The sequence below is a fragment of the Rhinolophus ferrumequinum genome, chromosome 12, assembly GCF_004115265.2.
Source record: "Rhinolophus ferrumequinum isolate MPI-CBG mRhiFer1 chromosome 12, mRhiFer1_v1.p, whole genome shotgun sequence".
Lineage (NCBI taxonomy): Eukaryota > Metazoa > Chordata > Mammalia > Chiroptera > Rhinolophidae > Rhinolophus > Rhinolophus ferrumequinum.
The window spans coordinates 10,877,394-10,894,791 of record NC_046295.1 but is presented as its reverse complement, the minus strand read 5'-3'; positions in this window follow the sequence as shown (position 1 = coordinate 10,894,791).

The window sequence follows — 17,398 nt, the reverse complement described above, 5'->3', positions numbered from 1 at the left end:
CTCACTATTACTACAAAACATGAAAATCTATGCCCAGCTGAGAGTTGAAAATAGCATCTAGTTTATATTTACTTGTAAGTGAAGTTGAGACTCCTTTAGTATGTTTATGAGCTACTTTTATTCCTATGAACTGTTGATTCACATCGTTTATTAGGTTGTATGAGTTCCATTAATCTCAATGCCAGCCTTATTAGATATCAAAGAACCATATATGCTGTGGTTTCTTTCTTATAGTTCTACATTATTCTTGTTTTGTTCACATCAATCTCTATGCCTATTTTTGCTCCAGTTCCACACAGCTTTAATCTGTATGTTTTATGTTATATCAAGTGAGGCAAATTTCCTTTCATTTTCCTTCTTTGCAGTTACGTCATGGAAGTCCTTCAGGAAATCCTTAATATCATGACTAACCTTAATATTTTAAAAACTCAAAGTTATGTGGCACTTTTTCATAAGTAGAGATTTCCCTCTATACTTTTCTGACTCATCTGCATTAGTCCATTATTACTTGCTTTTCTCAGGAAGAGTGAAAAATATTGGGGAAAATCCAAATTACCTTAAAAATTGAACAAACATCTGCTATCAGCTAGCTCAACAGGCAGTTACATAGTGCTCTGCTGTCCTCTTTGGAGTCAGACAAACATGGGTTTAAATTCCAGCTGTACTATTGATTTAACAACTTAGCAACAAAGAGGAAAGTGCATCATTTCTTAGGATCAGGTTCCTTATCAGCAAAAGGGAGCTCTAATATCTTGCTTGTAAAACAAAATATGGGTGTGAAGGCAGTATCAAATACTGGTTAAAGGCTCATATCTTGAAGACAGACATCCTTGGGTCAAATTCTGGTTCCAGCTCTTATTACTCTGAGCTTGTATAAGTCACTAAGTCAAAATCTTATGTCTAATGACTTCTAGCTCTGTGATCACGGTAAGGACTGTGTTCTCTAGCACCTTAATTTCCTCATTTGTAAATCGGGAATAGTAACTAAATGAATGAATAACTCAAAAGTATTTAGAACAGGGCATAACGCTACTCAGTAAGTGTTAACTCTATTACTATTTGGCACTTATTTGGCATTTAAACAAACAAAAAAAAATCAACACGTTAACTTCTACCCGGGAAAGAAGGGCTCCTCGTACTTGGAAGGAAGGTGCATCTGTGATCTACAGACTCTTTGACCTAGAAGCCTGAGGAGATACCATGTGAGCAAAATCGAATGCTCTAGTCTCTTCTTGGACTTCAAATGAAACCCACCTATTGTATTTTCTTTCCAATATTAGAGGGCTGAAATTAAGCAAGGTGCATATTGTATTTTATCTTTCCAAAGTCATTACAAAGAGAATTGCATGTGTGTATTTGTATGTATGTGAGTGTATGTGTGTGTGTGTGTGTGTAACAGAGATAGATAGATAGATAGATAGATAGATAGATAGATAGATAGATAGATAGATAGATAGATAGATAGATAGATAGATATAGATAGACCCCTGTATTTAGCCAGATCACAGAGTTGATATTCATAAAAGGATGAGGATAAATGACAATTTGGATACTTAAAATTTGTTTTTATTCTGGCTTACTCTGAAAGCAGCTAAAAAGAAGTATGCTTTATAAAGCTACCATACAGGTGGTTTTCCCAGCTACCATTTCCACCCTCAGTTTCATGGAGCTGTGCCAAAGTATAGTGGTCTCCAATCTCCATTGCAGTGCTCTCATTCCACTAAGTCAGAAAACCTCTGGACTCATATCAGCAAAGCACTAATTTGTGGATTCATCTCAGCACCCAAGTATTTAAACAATAACTGAAAATAAATCTGTCACTGGGCCACATAAAAGCATCAGACTTACTGCTAGGGTTACAGGCCTTGAATCCCTTGCTTTGCCAGAACAGGGTTACTCTTTCCTTCTCTGCACTCGTGCTATGGTGACTAGAAGTCTCTCCTTTATGTTCACCTATGGGTTTCCTGTGGCCAGGCCAACCACAGTTCACCACAACTTCGTGCCCTAGCACACAGTCAATGTGCTGTTTCACAGCAAGAATCCCAATCAAATAACTATGAACAAAGCTCGTTGTGTAGGTTGCTCCTATACTTACTTATAAACTTAAAACAGAAAAGAAAAAAATATTGCTGAACTTGCCTCTCTTCATAGTGTTGACCTCCAAACCTGACCCATCAGAAATGCAACATCCATTCCCTTTGGTCTAAATGTTTCAGAACCTATGTGACTAAACAGGGCGCCTTGTCAGAATTGCCTTTGCCACAGAACTCACCCCTGGGTATTGTCTGTGATTATTTTGAAAACACTAGAGGCTTGACTCATTTGGAGAATGTTCACTATGGGATTTCCTTAACAGGGTGACAGAATAGCTGAACCAAGAGCACATATACATGGTTAAAACAAGACTTTTTTTTTTTTTTTACATTTGTTAATGGCCTATCTACTGACAATAAAATTTCTGCATTGCATCTGATATTCATTTTATTTAAAATTTCAGAGGTTTCGTATTTTAATATATTTCACTTAGAAATATTATTAATAGTATATCAAAGTTCAAAAGTGAGACTACCATCAGATGGATTATAATACCCAATCTAAATGTAAAGTAAGTTATTGTCTACAAGTACTACCACATGACGATTTTTGGATCAGCTGAATATGTACATATAGGATAGACATTCTGGGCTGTAAAAACAATGTTATCAACCTATTCCAAAAGAAGTCACTCCATAAAGTTCAAAATCTTAGGAAAAGTGATTCAAAGACACTCTGAAAATAGAATATGAAAAATCAGAAATTTTTATAAGGATATCAAAATGTCTTATAGAAATTAAGGGCAAAAATGCAGATAGTTAGGAAAGAAAACTGACTCCAAATTCTAATAAGAACTTGTTTTCTGTCACCTGCCTCCTTCCCTTCTATATGTCTACTCCTTTCTTTTGTCTTTATTTTTCCAAACTACATGGTCAAAGAGATGGTCATTGACTCCTAAATCATGCCAATTACAAAAACAAAACCCAAGAGTAAAAATAATTGGTTTAATTTGGGCCAGGAACATACTCCCCTCAAATCCAATCAACTGTGTGAATGGATTGGAGAGTGTAGGAGCATACTATTAAAAAAAGAAATAGAAGTCACAGCAGGTAAGGATTAATGGAAAGACAAAACAAGAGATATACACCATTTTATTATTATGGACCTGCTTTCAGTCATAACCTCTAACCTTACTTGTCACCTCTACTACTATACCCTTTCAAGAAACCCATGCCCCCCTCCAAACAAAAACCTACCTGCTATATTTTAAAACAAAATATAATTAGGACTGTATCTGTCCAGTGTGTCTGATCTTACTTTTAGAATACAAGTTTCTTCAGAAATCTCCCTTTGCTCATGTGCAGTGTCCTGAAAGATATTAAAATGTCACTGCCACAGTCACATGAATCATTGACTATTATAGTGCAAAGGTCAACATTATCTTTTAAACAAAACATGGCAGACACTTATAGATTTCATGGCTTGAGTTCCTATTTACTGGAGTCATCATCTGAATATACTGAAAAGGGAACCAAAAGAAAGATTTCACCCTACACAAACCTTTATGTATATTTACACAGTCCCTTCCGGTGGCTATTACCACTGCTCTGAATATGGCCTTCATTGAAGATCCAGAATCATCATTTCTTTTGCAAAGTTCCTTCACATGCTTATGTAATTTTTTTCCAGGTTTACAAACCTAAGTCATTCAGTATATCTGGAATATTTAAGTGAGGTTTCGGTGGAGGGTCTAAAGTGGTGTCAAGAGAGTTGAGAGAGAGTTTCTAAAGGGCTGATCAATGGAGAATCAGAAGGCAATCTAATTGGATAGGTTGGTGTTTATCAAGAGTAAATCCATTTATGCTTCATTAATCACATTTCACAAATAAAAATAAGTATTTTAGAACTTCCATTAAGATTCCATAAAGAATTAATGTAATGTCAAACCCCTAAAAATTTTAGGGCTATTAAATCAAATACTCATGCCAAAAGTTCTGTCTGAAGTAAGTGACTGACCCTATCAACATGTGTGAATTCATTAAGACTAATTATCAAGTCTGCTCTAGACACCACTATATCCCCAGTACTTAGCCTGTGCTCTGGTAAATAGTAGATACTTAATAAAATCTGTTGAACAAATAAATTAGCAAACACAAGACATAAGATAGATAGTTAAAATAAATGTAATGAGGGAGAACGGTGACTTTAAAGAATCTACTCATTAAATCGTGAACTTTATTTATAATTGTGGTTCTTAGAACTAGCCTGTTGAAGGGTAGTTTGCTGCGCTTGGAAGCAGAAGCAAATATGATTTACTTGACAAAGCAAATCTATTTTTCTGGTGATTTTCTGAGGCACATGGAGTGACGCAGGGAACATTCTGGACTAGGATCTCAGCGACTATCTTTTGGCTCCCCCTAGGGTATGAACTAGAGAAGTAAAACTGCCAGAGGTTTTGAGTTCTGGGGGAAAATGTATAATGAAGTGTAGAATAAAATGCATGAAATGTAATGTAATAGTTGAGTCCTGAATGAGTTATTAATAAAATCCCGGGGGTTGCTGTAGTGAGCCAGGGTATTTAATGAGATTAAAAGGCAAAAGGATGCATGGTGGCCAAAAACTCTCCACAAGGGAGGATTTTAAAATGTGACTCAGTCGGAAGTTACATGTATTCTCCCCCAAAACCATGTAGCAAATGAGGATAAGAGAAAATAAAAGCCCTTTTACAAGAATCATTAGGGAAAGAGGGTGGGGGGTCAAGTACATAGTGATGGAAGGAGAACTGACACTGGGTGGTGAGCATACAATGCAATATATCAATGATGTATTATAGAAATGTACACTTGAAACCTACATAATTTTACTAACCAATGTCACCCCAATAAATTTAATTTAAAAAGAATCATTAAAAACAAAGAAGAGCAAGCAGTGATTTAGTCAAATGGCATTTGCCCTCTTTGTTTCTAATTCTAACAAAATATAGTATTTAACAAAAGTAACTGAATTACTCTAAGTTTTTGAGGACCTACTTATGTATTAGATTGTTTGCTAAATTAATTCATTTATGTTTTATCATTTAATCTTCCTACAACTCTGGTTGCCAGGTATTAATATCTACAGCAACATAATTCAATGTTTTAACCCACACTTGTTTTTGTATTACAAAATAATGGTTGAAGGTTTTGAACCCAGGTCTCTTATTTCAGAGCCAGTTCTTTCTTCCAGATGTGTTGTTCGGATTTATAGTTGCAGCCTTGACAACTTAGTAACCTCTTAGAGAATAACTATCTTTTCACAAACAAGTCCTTAATGGGTCTTTAAGGCACTTTCTAAGCTCATTTAGTGGAAGATTTTCTATTTTGCTTTATTTATGTTACAAATACGTGTAATGTACAGTTCAAAGATCTTACACAAAAGAAGAAAAAAGGAAATTGTCAATTTAATTTGCACAGCTTCTACCCACAATATGGCCTTCAAAATAAAAGTTGGTATGACGCTACATAATGTTTACAAACTATTCTTACTCGGGCTACTGATTGCCACTTATTTTCCATAGGGAGTTAATCTGTAACATAACTGGTATGAAATATGATCTGGACTTTCTAAGGAAGAGAGTTAAATATTATTTAAAAACATCTATAAGATTCAGAATGATTTATAGAAATAGTGTACATCTGTTGGTTGAATGCTAAGCTTCCAAGTCCCCTTCCCTTTCCTCAAACTGTAGCTAATTTTCATTGTGACTCATTGAAAACTGACTATAATCAAGCTCCAAATTCTAGTCCATGTGAATTTGGCTAAGTTTGTCAGCAAATTCCATTTTCCTGACTAAAGTGATTTATTAAGGGCTGGAAATGTACTTTCACCAGTACAGTAAGAGGGAATGTTGAGGCTTTGTGTAGATCTACCTAAGGAATCTCTACCTATCTGAGCCATCCATTACTCGGAAGCTAAAGCATGTGAACTGGTTCAGAATATGGTAAGAGGAAATAAGGACTTACAGTAACAAATCCTGAAACTTGAAGTTACTGAATGAAGTAGATAAGACAAAGAGTAGTAAGAACCCCTCCTCTTCCTCAACAAAAGAACTTGGTGACCCTCTGTGTTAGTAAAACAGCTATGAATCTCTGATCTATTGTACATTGGGACTTAGATTTTGTGTCACCTAAGTCTGCGACATTATGGTTGAAGAAGAAAAATGTCACAGTGTCTGAGTGTGTTGGATAATTCTGCAGCTTTAGGACAGGTCCTGAAAGATGCAAGGCTTTCTTTTCTAAAGTCAGCCCACCTAAAAGCAGAAAATAAAATAAAAAAATTTAAAAAACGCAGCTTTGCTAAAAGAAGCTCCTTTTGCCTGTGGGCTGAAAAAAGTATGACCAAAATTCTGAACATCTGTAGCTTTGCTGGGCCACAAAAAACAAGTTGTATACATCAAAGGAAAGTTTTGGCAAAGTTATATCAGATAGCTTTTGGTGCATAGAAGATTTGAGAGGCAGTAAGATTAGAGCCCATGGCAAACCTGACACCATGTCCTACCTACAAACCCAAACCCTCATTTAGAAATGTTTTGTGTTTTTTTTGAAGTTCCTCATTTTTTATTAAATTTACTGTGGTGAAGTTGGTTAATAAAATTATATAGGTTTCAACTGTACAATTCTATAATACATCAACTATATGCTGAATTGTATATTCACCATCCAAAGTCAAATCTCCTTCTGTCAGCATTTATTTCACCCTTTTTATCTTCTTCTACTTCTCTCCTTCCCCTTTTCCCTCTGGTAACCACTAAACTGTTATCTGTGTCTATGAGTTTTTGCTTCTTTGTCTTGCTCATTTGCTGCTTTTAGTTTTATATCCAACATACGAATGTAAAGATGATGGTTCTCAATTTTTTTCGGTCTGACTTATTTCACTTAGCATGATAATCTCAAGATCCATCCATGTTGTTGCACATGGCAGTATTTCATTTTTTCTTATGGCCGAGTAATATTCCATTGTATATATGTACTACATCTTTTTTATCCAAGCATCTATCAAAGGACACTTTGGTCGTTTCCATGTCTTGGCCACTGCAAATAATGCTGCAATGAATACAAGGGTACATATACGTTTACAGATAGATGTTTTCAGAGTTTTTGGTAGATTCCCAGGAGAGGGATTGCTGGGTCATATGGTAATTCTATTCTTAATTTTTTGAGGAACCTCCATACCATTTTCCATAGTGGCTGTACGAATCTACATTCCCACCAGCAGTGTTTGAGGGTTCCTTTTTCTCCACAGTCTCTTGAACACTTGTTATTATTTGTCTTATTGATAATAGCCATTTTCACAGATGTGAGGTGATATCTCATTGTGATTTTTATTTGCATTTCACTAATAGTGAAGTTGAGCATCTTTTCATGTCTATTAGCCATTTGTATGTCTTCTTGGGAGAAGTGTCTGTTCAGGTCCTCTGCCCATTTTTTTAATTGGATTATTTGTCTTTTTGTAGAGTTGGACGAGTTCTTTATATATTTTGAATATTAACCCTTATCAGAGATGTGTTTGCAAATGTCTTCTGCCATTCAGTTGGTTGTCTCATTGTTTTGTTGATGGTTTCTTTTGCTGTGCAGAAGCTTTTTTAGTTTGATAGTTCCATCCATTTACTTTTGCTTTTACTTCCCTTGCCTTTGAGGTCAAATTCATGAAGTCCTAAGAACAAGGTCCATAAGTTTAGTATCTATGTTTCCTTCTATGCAATTTATTGTTTCAGGTCTTATATTCAGGTCTTTGATCCATTTTGATTTAATTTGGTGTGTGGTGACAGATAGCAGTTTAGTTTCTTTCTTTTGCATGGGCTTTCCAATTTTCCCAGCACCATCGAAGGGGCTTTTTCTCTCCTTTGTATGCTTTTGGCTCCTTTATTGAAAATTACTTAAACGCAGATATGTGGGTTTATTTCTGGGGTTCTTAATTCTATCCCATTGGTCTGTGTATCTGTTTTTTTGTCAATACCATGCTGTTTTGATTATTGTCACTTTATACTATAATTTGAAGTCAGGAAGTGTGATACCTCTAGCCTTGGGGTTTTTTTCGTTTGTTTGTGTGTTTGTTTTTTCAGGAGTGCTTTGGTTTTTCAGGGTCTTTTGTGATTCTATACAAATCTGAGGATTTCTTCGTTCTATTTCTTTGAAAAATGCCTTTGGGATTTTGATGGGTATTAAATCTGTATATTGCTTTGGGTAATATGGCCATTTTAACTCTTTTGATTCTTCCAATCCATGAACATGGAATATCTTCCCATTTTTTTGTGTCTGCTTCAATTTCTCTTAATAATGTCTTGTATTTTACAGTGTAAAGGTCCTTCACATCCTTTGTCCTAGATATTCCTAGATATCCTAGATATCCTTATTCCTAGATATTTTACTCTTTTTGTGGCAATAGAAAAAGTAATATTTTTTCATTCCTTTTTCTGAAATTTCATTGTTAGTATAATATATAAGAATGCAATGGATTTTTGTACATTGATTTTGTATCCTGCAACTTCACTGTATGTGTTTATTGTTTCTAATAGCTTTTTCGTGGAGCCTTTAGGGTTTCCTGTACAAAGAATTATGTCATCTACAAAAAGTAACAATTTGACTTCTTCATTTCCAATTTGGATGCCTTTTGTTTCTTTCTCTTGCCTGATTGCTCTGGCTAGGACTTCCAATACTATGTTGAATAACAGTGGTGAAAAGGGGCAATTTTGTCTTGTTCCTAATCTTAGAGGAAAAGCTTTCAGTTTTTCACCATTAAGTATGATATCAGCTGAGGGTTTGTCATATATGGCCTTTATTATGTTGAGGTACATTCTTTCTTTACCCATAATATCTAGTGTTTTGATCATAAATGGATGTTGTATCTTGTCAAATGCTTTTTCTGCATCTATTGATAGGATCATATGATTTTTATAAACAAAATCAGAAATAAAAAAGAAGTTATGACAGATACTACAGAAATACAAAGATCATACAAGAATGCTGTGAAAGACTATATGCCACCAAATTCAGTAACCTAAAGGAAATGGACAAATTCTTAGAAATACACAACCTTCCTAGATGAATCACAAAGAACCAGAAAATCTAAATACACCGATCAACAAGCAAATTGAAACAATCATCAAAAACTTCCCAAAAGCAAAAGTCCAAGATGAGATAGATGGCTTCTCTTGCGAATTCTACCAACATTCAAAGATGATTTAATACCTGTCCTTCTCAAAGGGTTCCAAAACCTAAAGAAGATGCAATACTCCTAACTCATTTTATGAAACCAACATTACCCTGATACCAAAACCTAGTAAGGATAACACAGAAAAGGAAACTATAGACCAATATCTCTGATGAATACAGATGCAAAAATCCTAAACAAAATACTAGCAAATCAAATACAACAATACATTAAAAGATTACACATCATGATCAAGTGGGGCTCATTCCAGGGGTGCAAGGGTGGTTCAACATCCTCAAATCAATCAATGTGATACACCATATTTAGACATTTTGAAGACAGAGAGGGAAAGGAAAGGAGGGAAGGAGGAAGATTGGGAGGGAGACTAAATAAAAGAAAATTACTTCTTGAAGGTGTATAGAAGTCAGGGTCTATTTTAGTAGTTTCTCCCCACCTAATCTACTGAATAGGAGAATACAAATGGTAGATTACAACACAGCCATGGGCAGGGATAGAAACTAAGGCTGATAATTTGCTTACCAAAATTCATAGGCCTGAATCCAGATTCAAATGTTACAATTAAATGATATCTTTCCAGCTATGGTTTCTAGCACACATAATTGTCTCAAATAAAATAGATGTGACACTTAATATTAAATTTTAAGGAAGTGGTTTTGAAATGGAGACTCGAATTCTGGCAAATAATTACCTGTGATTATTCATCTCCCGAAGTGATGCTCACAGGCTAGAATTTGCACTGAGTGACTAGGGTCTGTTGGTACTTGATAGATATGGTCTCCATTCGATGCACCTCCCAGATGGAATCATGAAAAATAATGTATAAGTGGGAGTGCCCTAGAACAAACTAAGCAGTAGCAACCGAGGAACTCCTTCTACAGCAGGTAAAAGAGACTCTTTTATTCCTAAGGAGTAGCACATTAGAAGCTTCATGGATGAGATACTTGAGTATATTGTTGCCATTCTTCTATTTTCAAATGGAAGTTTTCATTGCAGTTATCTTTTTGCTGTCATTGACAACCAAATATGCCCTAACTCTTCTATAAATTAAACTAAATATAGAGTTTTATTCAGAGGACTTTGTGTACCAACCAAATCTTTCAATTTTCTTGAGGAAAAGAACTGGGACTTTTTTTTTTTTTTTTTTTGATGATGTGATAGGTGGTTTGAAATGTCATATAAAATATTTTGAATCACTGTCTTGGTACCAAGACTATACAAGCATAAAATCATTTTTCATGTTTTTACACTGTGGCAATTTTTATTATCTCTGTGTTAAAGCCATTATCAAAGTAACACACAAGATTTCCATTGGTTATCTGTGCTTTATGAAATGTAAAAAGGTGAATAATCTATACTTCTTTATCTGTCATATATTTTTCCAGGGAAGTATTACCCCATGTATATTCTGAGAAGCATTAGATATATAATCAATTCCTTAAAAATGGGAGACTCCTCATCAAAGAAATTTGAGTAACCTTGCATACAATTAATTTTTGTGTGTGTGTGTAGCACCACCATACTAAATAAACTATTAAACCTTGTTAGAAGCCTTAATTTTTAAAAAGTTATTAAATTTCAATCAACTGTAAATGTTTTAAATTTTCATTATAATTTCTTCTTGACTGTTGAGTTACTTAGAAGTATTTTTTTTTAATTTGCAAATTATAGACTATACATTGAGAGGTATAGATGTAGACATAAAATTTTAAAATATCATAATTGCATGTACTCATAAAAGATCACCATTCTTAAAGAACATAAAGACTGAAGAAGACAAATATAATACCTATGTAGTATCAAATGCAGAATAGAAAGTAATAATGATACGTATTTTAAAAATTAAAATGTTCCACAAAGTAGAAGAAATTATGAAATTTACAAACTAGATATATGAATTCATGTTATTTAATAAAATTTCAATTATTAATAGAACTAATTGCTAATGTCAAATAATGTGAGCTTCATTTAGACTTCTGAAATATATTTATTTGTAATACTTTCTTCAGAATTTTATCTCTATATTTAAATATTGAGACATATTTCTTACCCTTTAATATTTTATAGCAACCTATACATAAAATGAAACTAAATATATAAAACAAGTAGGATTGTCAGGGAAGGCTCCTAGATAATGTTTGACAATGAAATTATTCCTTTTCTATAAAAGCTACTACAGCACAAAGAAAGTCATTTTAAAACAGCAATTTTGTAGCAGATGTTTCCTTTTGGAAAGTCTTACTTCTTGTAATCCCCAAATTTCATGTGTTTGGCATTAGTAAGTAGCAATAGAAATACCTTTAACCATAGAAAAACTGATGGTTATCACTATAACGGTTAATCTGTAAAAATATTGGTCTTCAATAGTCATCAGTAACCTATTTAGAAACTCGTATTGTATTTGAGAAACAAACTGATAATGACCAAATTGATCACTGATTAATATAGAAGCACATATATTAATATAGAACCAATACTGTTCTTTGTAAAAAATCATCCATATCATGAGCCCAAATGAGATTTCAATCACAACCTAAGACAAGGAATTGGTAGTTTATGCCAGACTCTGCTGAAGTTTTATATGGAATGAGCTACAAGCTTCATATAAGTTATCATCTAAACACCTCTAATCACTTTCCTATTTAGATCTAACATGCATATCTGAAATTAATTTGATATTAAGATAACTAAAATGTGACCATGCATTGGACAATATTCAATTAATAAATTATGTAATTTTAACTCTGCATTTCTAACACTAAATGTCTATATAAAAAGCTAGAAAGATAACAATGTTCCATACTGAAAAAAATAAGAGATTTCGGGTACTCTGTGAAGTACATCTATCATGGGGACAAAGATTATCTTAGCGTGCAAATGTTAAAAAAAGGAAACCTGTTAGACAAACATGGGTATTCCAAAGCTATAGAATCTCAGGATATGTAATGGAATACTATTGACTAATTGACTAGTCTGGAATATAGCACCAGCTCTGCACATGACAAAGGGATGATGAAATCCTGATTTCAAGAAACGGAGTATAGAAGGCAGAAAGTTTATGGATAAATATTTTCATATTTTTGGGGTGGCTACCCACGAGAGGGATTGCTGGGTCATATGGTAATTCTTTTTTTAAATTTTTTGAGGAATCTCCACACTGCCTTCCATAGCAGCTGTACCAATCTGCATTTACATGCTCTGATGTTCATTACAGCTTTATTTATGGTGGCCAAGACATGGAAACAACCAAAGCATCCTTTGATAGGTGAATAAAGAAGTTGTGGTATAAATACACAGTGGAATACTATTCTGCCATAAGAAAGACGAAATAGTGCCGTTTGCGATAACATGGATGAATCTTGAGATTATAATGCTAAGCAAAATAAGTCAGACAGAAAAAGTTGAGAACCATATGATTTCACTTACATGTGAAATATAAAACTGAAAACAATAAAGGAACAAGACAAACAAATGAACAAATGAAACAACTCATAGACACAGACAATAGTTTAGTGGTTACCAGACGGTAAGCGGGGAGGAGAGGTGGTAGTTGAGGGTAAAAGGAATCAAATATATGGTGATAGGAGAAGTGACTCTGGGTGGTGAACACACAATGTGATTTATAGATGATGTATTACAGAATTGTACACCTGAAATTAAATTCCATTTATGTAACTATGGAAATCTATGTAACTTTACTAGAATGCCCAAATTAATCTGGTTCAGATCTACCTCTATATAGCCATTCCTTTTCTGTGTAAAAACCATGTTGTCTCAGAAATTATTTTTTAAATGCTGACTGGTTTAAGAAATGTTTTTTATTCCATTTGGTCTTTCCTGGATCAAATGTACCACAATCCTAGTAATTCCTGGCAATTAGAAGGTTCATTCCCCTCTTCGGAGGACTGAGGAATATAGAAAGGTAATTGGAAGAGTCTTTCATGATACCTCTTTTAACTACTTCACTCCAATTAATAGTCCTTTGCATTAGTTATCCAGAACATTTTTCATATTAACCTTACTTGTATTAAAATACCAAACAAAAATGTCAGAGCAAGTGTTAAGATTTTTCACTCAAGATAAGCTTTGAGACATGTATATAAATCCATGTCACATTGTAGAGTGTTTCATATTATTTTGGGTAAACAGTGCATTTTTTATTGTGTATTAGTCATTCTCAACTAATCTTTACATAGCCTTATGTTAAAATAATACTGTTAATTTTACTGAGAAGAGGAATTTGAATTGAGTCTATTCCACTAACAATTTTAATTTAATGATAGTGTCCACCTCTTAAAACTGCAACATGTCTGCATCTACTTCAGATGTTCCATGTACCTTTGGCTTTCTGCTTCTGTGCTTTTCTGATCCTTCAGAAGAGTGGGATGCCTCTGGTAACCCATTCTAAATTCACACAGGCACAGGTAGTGCTGCAAAGGAGATGGGAGGGATCTTCCTGGCATTAATAATGGGGGATAGGAATTGTTCAATACTCCTCTTCAGTCCCTCACACAGACTATTTGAAGTATCTTCTCTGTAGGTCTTTAGAAGACCCTGACAAGACAGGGCAGTTGTCCACAGAGGTAAACTTTGAAAATTCACCATATTAGCATTTCCTCTTACTTGTTTAATTATTCCCAGTCCTTCATTTTTATTTCTTGAGATAAAGTTCCAAACTAAGCTTATTTGTATATAAGCTTGTCTCAGGTTCTGCTTTCTTAGGAGAAGTTAAGCTAAGACGGTATCCTGATTGACAGAGTGGGGCAAATAAGTGAGCAGCTCTATGTACAAAATATTGGATGGACAGGTATTCTTTTACTTGAGTATCTACCTGTTTCATAAATATTGTAGGGTCCTTCCACCAACATACCCAATACACGAGGCCTTTCAATTAAGTTCGTGAACTGGTTGCAATGCTGTTGCTAACCTTTTTTTGATATCAGAGGGATTATTCATTATGAATTTGTAACAATTGGACAAACAGTTAACCAAATTTACTATTTGGAAGTGCTAAAAAGGCTGCTTGAAAAAGTTAGACGATCTAAACTTTTCACCAACAATTCATGGCTCTTGCATCACGACAATGCACTATATCACACGACACTGTCTGTGGGGGAGTTTTTAGCTATTAAATAACTGTATTGGAACACCCTCCCTAATCACCTGATCTGGCCCCCAACGACTTCTTTCTTTACCCAAAGATAAAAGAAATGTTGAAAGGAAAACATTTTGATGACATTCAGGACATCAAGGGTAATACGACGACAGCTCTGATGGCCATTCCAGAAAAAGAGTTCCAAAATTGCTTTGAAGAGTAGACTAGGCACTGGCATCAGTGCACAGCTTCCCAAGGGGAGTACTTCAAAGGTGACCACAATGATATTCAGCAGTGGGGTATGTAGTACTTTTTCTAGGATACTCGAGTTCGCAAACTTAATTGTCCGACCTGGTAAGAGGTACAATAGTGGCTTCCAAGATCTGGCTTTTAGTAATCCTAAAGCCATTGCTTAAAGGAGATGTGTGATGAGCAATTATAGAAGCAGCTACTCAGATGAATGTAGGACAAATTTGTTGAGCCAGTGGTGAACAAGGTACTGAATCTCTGGTTTTGTCACAGTTTTGTTACACACACACACACACACACACACATTACTTGATATTACTTTGTTTTGTTTTGCATAACACCACAAATAGTTATAAAGACATCTGTGGAGTGAGAGTGCACTGTCTGTTCTGACAGAAACAGTCAAGCATAGCTGTTGCTTCATAACATATGCACCTTGTTTAAAGAAAACCATGTTTGCCAGAAAGCAAGCACTTTCGGGTTCTCATTGCCCCAATATTTTATGTGGAAAACATGTGACAGACATTTGACTACAAGCTTATGGATATCAACTTCCCCTCCAGCTTAAGATCTGAAATGGATACTAACTTGCCAATGAACATTCCAGAGCACTAACCTGGTGGTAACTCTTCACTGTTCATTGGTGCAGCCAGAATTTTCTGTTGCTCCCATTGGAGGGTAACTCGTGGTCTAGATAAAACTCAATTAGTCAGGGATGAACAACTAATAAAATTCATCAAAAACAATAATATAAGATTTATAGACGTAGTCTATGACAAGACTTATTGCCCTAACTTTCCCCTGAGACTACTGGCCTCCCCATAGATAAGGCTGCTTGCCCTTAGTCTTTGAGGGATGAGGTCGTGCCATCCACTGTGGTGTAGCTCATCATTCTGGTCTCGGGATGTGATGTACTGACTCCCCCTGTTCAAGGATATCTGTTTTATGTCTCTCCTATGGCCTCTGGATGCAAAAGTCCAAACACTCAGCCTTACCAAGATTTCATCTGGTTTGTTAGGGTATTTGGAATCTTCACAACATTTTTTTTTTTAAAGTTTATTGGGTTGAAAATGGTTAGTAAAGTTACACAGGTTTCAAGTGTACAATTCTGTAATACATCATCTATATATCACATTGTGTGTTCACCACCCAGAGTCAGTTCTCCTTCTATCACCATATATTTGATCCCATTTACCCTCATCTACCAATTAGAAAATGGGCAGAGGACCTAAATAGACATTTCTCCAAAGAGGACATACAGATAGCAATAGACATATGAAAACATGCTCAACATCACTAATCATCAGAGAACTAAAAATAAAAACCACAATGAGATATCGAGAAGACAAATAGTAACAAATACTGGAGAGGCTGTGGAGAAAAAGGAACCCTCATACACTGTTGGTGGGAATGCAGACTGGTGCAGCCACTATGGAAAGCAGTGTGGAGGTTCACAATATTTTTTAACACATTCAACTCTGAGCTATTTTTCCCAGAGCATTCTGGGTGTGTCATTATCCCATCCACACCAATATCACACTTTGATATTAATAATGTACCTCCTAAACTCCCCCTTTTTGAGGGGCACCTGCACACTTCTAGGATTCTGTCCTGAGAAATACACACAAGCATCCTTTTTTTCCCCCATTTAAAACATCCTTGATCATAAATAAAAAGTGCCTTGACTTTCAGCAAACAGTTTCTGCTATGCACTAAAAGCCAAAAATTGAATTTTCTTCTAGACTAAGACAAACTATCCTGTGAGGCAATAATAGTCATGGCCAAGTTTTAATGTTGGATGTTTCGTAGGGGAAAACAATTACTAAGTTCAAATGGACAATCTTTCAGACTCTTCTGATACAAGTGCTAGGAAATGTGTTCATGCTAGGAATATATCACTGCACAAAATAAGCACAGTTTTTCACAGAGATTTACATTTATACCATGGGTTACTTCTTGTTCTCAGAGGAAGAAAAGTCCCTTCCATTGCACATTGAAAATGAACGAGAGATAAGCCATAACTAGGATATTAACATAACATAGGTAGGATATTGAACATATTACACATGATTAAAGGTGAGTTTGTGTTTAATTTAATGGGACAATAGAATTAAAAGTATCTTTTATTTTCATAAGTTCTTATCCTTGACTGAAAAGCACCTGATATAAATATATGTACATGCATAAATTTATGTATATACATGTGTATTCCATTAAATTTCTAGTAGTAGAATGAAAAATTCAGTGTATTTGCTTTTTTGTACTACAAACTTTTTTTATTTTTGTATTTTAAACATGCTATTTTTTATTTTATTTATTTTTATTAAATTTATTGGTGTGACATTGGTTAGTAAAATTACATAGGTTTCAAGTATACATGTCTATAACACATCATCTGTATATTGCATTGTGTGTTTACCACCCAGAGTCAGTTCTCCTTCCCATTGTGTGTTTACCACCCAGAGTCAGTTCTCCTTCCATCACCATGTATTTGACTCCCTTTACCCTCTTCAATGTCCGCCCATACTCCTTATCTTCTGGTAACCATTAAACTGTCTTTTGTGTCTATGAGTTTTTGTTTGTTTGTCTTGTTCATTTGTTGCTTTCAGTTTTATATCCTACATATGAGTGAAACCACATGGTGCTTTACTCTTTCTGCCTGACTTATTTCGCTTTGCATGATAACCTCAAAATCCATGCATGATGTCAAAGCTGTGCGGTTGTGGTCAAGGGTGTGTACTTTGGAATCCAATGTATTTACTTCTTGATTTTTGTGGCCACAGTTCTGATATATAGAGACCATTTCAAGATCAG